Source organism: Lissotriton helveticus, chromosome 5_1, assembly GCF_964261635.1.
Source record: "Lissotriton helveticus chromosome 5_1, aLisHel1.1, whole genome shotgun sequence".
Taxonomy (NCBI): Eukaryota; Metazoa; Chordata; class Amphibia; order Caudata; family Salamandridae; genus Lissotriton; species Lissotriton helveticus.
The window spans coordinates 794,416,227-794,422,226 of NC_136065.1; positions in this window are offsets into that span (position 1 = coordinate 794,416,227).

The following is a 6,000-nucleotide window of genomic DNA, read 5'->3' on the forward strand; positions in this document are numbered from 1 at the left end:
CATGGGCTGCTCATTACCTCCTGTATGATGTCTCCTTCTAATAATTTTTGAATTTCCAGAGTGACACCTGCTTTCACTTCAGCATTCATTCGATAGGGCTTAGTGTTAGGATATACTGCATTATCCTTGATGGCTATTTGTATGGGGTCCACATCTTTCATCAACCCCACATCTTTTCCAGTAAAATCCCACACCTCCGGCTTTACTGCTTCCTGGAGTTCTTGGGGCAAGTCCTGCAGGGTCAATCTTTTAATTTCTGAGTCAGGTCTAAGTAACAATAGTTTATAAATGCCATCTTCATCCGGGGTCTGTATTTCAACACCCTTTGGTGTGCAAAAGATAGTACAGTTCATTTTGCACAACAAATCACGACCCAGTAGATTCACTGGACTGGTGTCACAGACGACAAACCTATGCATTTGTTTAAAATTTCCAATTGAAATCTCCATTGGTTCGGTAACAGGCGTACTAATCAATTGATTAGATACACCCACTACTTGGATATTTTCTCCCGAGAGGGGTAGGTTTGGAACGTCCACTGTTCTTACAGTAGAACGGGTAGCGCCAGTGTCCAACAGGAAGGTGACATCATTTCCGTCAACCTTTCCTTCAATGTATGGTCCAGACTGGTCTACCGGCAAGGAAGCGCCAAGTACGCACTCCTCGTCCTCCCCTCTCAGGCCCCGTCAGTCCTGTTCATTACAAAGGAAGGTATCATTTAGCAGATACTGCAAAGTTGCTGTATTTCTGTTCTCCCCGCTTTCCCAAACTTCTATCTCTTCACCCTCTGCCTGTCTTCCCCTGTATACCTGCTTAGGTGCTCGAGGCACCTGAACTGTTTTTACCTGGGGTTGAGTCTTTCTCGGTCTTTCTTTCTGCGTCTGTGGAGTTAAATCAGGAGTTTTTGCATTATCATCCAGCATTTGGGGACACTCGTTTCGCCAGTGTCCAATTTCGCCGCACTGATGGCAGGGAAATTTCTTCATAGCCTCTTCCCTGCTAAATTTGGGCCGGGGCTTTCCTCCACCCCCTTCCCCAGGACTTTTGTTCCCAGCATTTTTAACCATGTTACTCAATTGTTTTTCCTGCTGTTCTGCGAGCTTCACCTGAGCCCACATCACTTTTTCCTTAAGGGCCTTTTTCTTTTCTGCCATCTCGTCCTCGCAGTACTTAGCGTACCGCAGGACCTCATCCATTTTCTTGGTATGCCAACAGATTTTATTATCTTTTATTCACTGACAAATTTCAGGTCTTAAACCATTTACAAACCTGTAAATAAAGTGCGTCATGTCCTTCAAATCGATGTTTTCGATACCACTGTATGTTTTAAATACCTGCAATAACCTCTCATAGAAGGAGTGCACTGTCTCGTCCCTTTCCTGTGTTGTTCTATCTATTTTGGTCCAATCAGTTTCCTTCGCGGGCACCTTTTCTTTCAAATGCTGAATTACCTGCTCATATTTTCGCATGACATCCTTTGATGGCTCCCCTGTTTCTTTGTTTCTTGGGTACTCTTCACTAGGCCAGTCTATGTTTATTTTACACTGGGTCCATAGATCTACCGGAACCACAATGTCGAAAAACCCATCCAGGTCTTTCCACAGGCACTTTTGTACCTTGACGAACCTCTCCACTTGCCTGTACCAGTCAACTGGCTTCTCTCGCAATTGTGGAAAATCGTTCGTAAAGGACACAATATCCTGTCTAGACCAAGGAACATGCACATACTTCCCTCCTGGAACTTCGCGCATGGGGCATAACTGTTCAGGTTTCTCTACTTCCCTTAAAGCAAATTCAGGAGTCACTTGTCGAGAGCGAGCCTCTTCCCTCTTTTTCGCCCACCTGCTTCTCCATCTTTCCACATCTCCCCATTTCTGCAGTACTCCCATTAATTCTTTAATCTGCAACTTTTTCCCTGCCACATTCAGATGCTCTATATCTTTGTCTGAGAAGTCTGCTCTGTACGGTTTCTGTAAGGGCTTGGATTTCGATATATCTACCCCCATGCTAGCTGCGGTGTCTGTCAGTTTCTCGTGGAGCACTCTGGTGTTCCTTGTGAAGCTTTTACACATAAACGACAACTCTTCCTCAGAGTAGGTGTTCAATCGATCCAACCCCACATTTCCTGCCATTAATTCCTCTATTTCTACCCTCAACTTATAGAGGTCTAAGGGTTTCGTTTGCGGAGTTTGTTTCTCTAATTCCCGACTCCAACTCTCAATTTCATCCGGAGTTACCAGAGATACATTCCTAGTACCTGTAGCGGACTCTAATTTTATTTCTTTGGTATTAAAAGGGTTATGCCTCTGCTGCACTCCCTTTCCGGTCGGTTTGTTTGGCAGGTCCAAGAAAGCAACTTCAGACTCGCACTCACTGGACTGATCATCTATGATTATCGGTTCCTGTCTCGGGGGTGCCATGACTGGGGTCATAACTGGAGTAATCGGATTTCCCTGACCATTTCCGTATAACGGGACCACCGGTCCAATAGTTACTGGAATAGTCAATGCCTCAGGACTGGTATTTAACTGGGAGATTTTCTGAATTATTTCTGTCCTTTGTCTAGCTAGAGCCTCTTGCTCCTTTTCCACTAGTATCCTTCTTAAAGTCGTATCATGTAATATCTGTGGGGTCAAGGGAGGAGTAAAACTCGGGGCAGTGGGATGCGTTTCACTTGGTCCTCCACCATAATTTGGTTTCGGGAATAAAGTTCCAGTATTAAAGGACCTGCGTTCTTCCTCATATGGAGGTTGAACAAAAGGCAGTCCTGAATTCAATGGTTTCTCTTCCTTTTCATACAGGGGTCTGGGAAGGAACATTTTTGTACGTGAGTATTTTTCTTCCTGACTTGCGGGCACTTTGGGATATATATCCCTTGTTTCCATCGGTTCAGGTTTCTCCAAATAGGGTAACCCTTGACCACCCCCTCCCAGTCCCAGGGACCTGTCTTCTTCCTTGAGGAAGTGGCGTCGGGGAGCATCTCCTACACTGGAAGGTCGGGTTCCCTCATTATAAGGTGGCGGACTCCTGGTACAGATGTCATCTATCAATTCATCATCTGAATCCCCCGGGCCCCCCCAATGTTTACATTTTTCGGTGCTTTTCTCGCTTGCTCCCACGTTATGACATGCCGGCATCATGGGAAACAGACCCTCAACAATCATGCTCTGTCTCCACTGTTTCATCCTTTTATCCCTGGACTCCTGTTTCTGCCTGGGGTACCACTTGGCCAGACCTTTGTCCATTCGGGGTCTTTCTCTTTCAAAAGCCTCAATCTCCCATTCCTCTAATGCCTCATACTGCGTTAGTCTCGGTCTGGGATGCAGTTCATTCATTCGGGTTCTTAAATTAAATAAGATCCTACCATTGAAAGTACCATCTAACGGAAAAGCCAATACTCCGTCATCTTTTGTGTACTTCACCCAATTCTCCAACCATACACAGGTATTGTACCCTCGGTCAAACATCATGAATGAGGCGGGAGTATTGGGTGGTGGGACAAGAACACCCTCTCTAGATTTAATCGGTTTGTCCGTTTTGAAATAATTTTTCACCTTACTTACAAGGGACATCTTTCTCTTAGTCCCGTACATGATATCGTATCTATTTGTTTTCCACTGATCCCTTTCAAACCCTAGGTGCCTTGGATCAGGTCTAGTTCCTGTAGTCTGCGAGTGCCACATACGACTTTTACGCTTAACTTTGTTTACAAACTATCTCCAATCAGAGCGCGCTTCAAAAATCCGTGCAACCAATGGGTGCGCGACTTCAAATACTTTCGGCCAATGGGTGCGCGACTCTAAATAATCTCCGCCAATGGGTGCGCGGCCCCTTCGTGAGACAGTTCCCACGCTCCGGTGCTCACCCCTCCTTTACAATTCCAGCTCCGCTACCCGCCCGCTGCTTCTACCAATCCCAGCGCGGCACAGAGTGACGTCAGAGACGCTTCGCGGCTGACTCCCTCCCTTCACAAGGTAACGGAAACTTTCTTTCTTTCTAAAGTGCTTCAGTGCTTGGTTATTTTACAACAAATACACATTCGCCACAGTGCTCAAGTGTCTAGACAGAGAAAGAATTATTTCACTGCAAGTAAACTACTTCCATTTACTTTTCACTCGCTGCGGGTAGATCCCTTCCGCCTACCCTTCACTCTAGCATCGGTGAACCTGTTATTCCCCTAAACTCATCCACTTCTTTCCGGGATATGTTCCGAGTTTAATGTTTCTCAGCGGACCCCTTTGCTTTCACGCTAGCTCCGAGGAACCTGCTACTCTTCCGATGTGACCCTTACTAGGTTACGCCACTATGGGAATTTTGCCAAAGAACCCCGTTACCACCATTTATTCACACATGTATTCAGAAAACCCTAGTTAGTGCTTCCCGGTTATCCTAACCTGCACCTAACTTTCCTCGAGCCTGTGACCTCAGGACAATGGATTCTATTCACCACTTGCCCTTTCAATTCCCCGGGGAGTTCGGACAACACGAAACGATACGGTTTACAAATGCATGGATTAGTACATATAACAATATGAAAACAAGAATAATAACAATACAGCAATTCATGAATTTTCAGCAGCGTATTCACAAGAGAGTGATCAATTCCCTGGAATGGCCGCTCTTATAGCAGCATCAATGTATTAGCAGCTACCGACTTGACTAGACCAACTAGTCCCTGCCTTACTTTCAACTAGTCCCTAACCATACCTCTGCTACCAGTAAAACTGATAGAGCGCGCGAGGCCACCCGACCAATAATTTCGCCGTTTCCGGTTTCGGGCCCATATACCTTCAAATCACCATATACATTGACCAGGTGACTTCACGAGCTCTACCAATTTGTGTGTGTTCCCTACTATTGTTTCAATGTACCCGACTTACCATCCGCCGATACGGGTACCTAATGACCACAATGAATCAGGGAGCTAGCTGTAAAGGAAAGGCAAACAAATACAAACCCAACCAATAACATTCAAAATACTGTTTAAATGACCACGGACAACTGGAAGTTTTAAAATGTTTATCTAAGGTTCGTTTTCTTCATCGATTAAGTACAGAACAATAAGGCAATCAATTACCAAGATAATGTAAATTATGTAGCTATAAAGAAACAACGATAGAGTAATCATTGAACTACTGATATAAAATGCAAGAGAAAAATACTATGCAATTCAGTAATATTTAAGCATGGGCAGACTATGTATGGGTAACTATAGGAGAGCCTATAATGAGTAACACGCTTCACTTAAAGTAAAAGGGCCTTTGAATAGTCTAGGCAATGAAGTTCTAGACCATATCAGGAAATTACACACTGCTATGCAAAATAAAATTTCTAACAAATGAGAAGACATAGGAACAAACTTATGGAAAAATGCAAATGACTTTCAATAGTTGCGGAAAGGCATGGAAAATATCACATATGCAATGATGAACTTTATTAAAGCAAAAGTTAGAAATTAAGAAGGTGCAAGATTTCTAGAGGTTCAGAGCAATATTTACCTAGAAAGGTGTGGAAACCAAACCCTGGCCACGGGTCAGTTAAGGACAGGAAACCCTCAAGGAAGGATACCCTTCAAAGGACAGCAGGTGCAGAATGGACACCCAGGACAGGACAGGATACCCTCGGAATAGGAATCAGGACAGGACCCTCAGGATAGGACAGCAAACCCTCAGGACAGGACTCTTCAGGACAGGACCGGAACCCACAGTTCGGAAGCAACGCCTGCGCTCCACCCTCGCTGCAGCTATCGATCAAGACCCCGATTGGGTCAGTGAACTCCCAGCTAAGTGCTTCGCCAGCACTTTAAGGTTCAGTAGAACCTTAGTCTATGGTCAAATTCGGACAGAGTGCTCCGCCGCTCTCTGTATCTTCAGTCACCTATTGAGTGCGTTGGGTCAGTGACAGGTCAGCTAAACCAGACAAGTCGGACGGTTCCCCAGGGGAACCCAGGGTAGATATACAGTTTGGGGACAGTGTACCACCCCCCAATGTTGCAAAGTG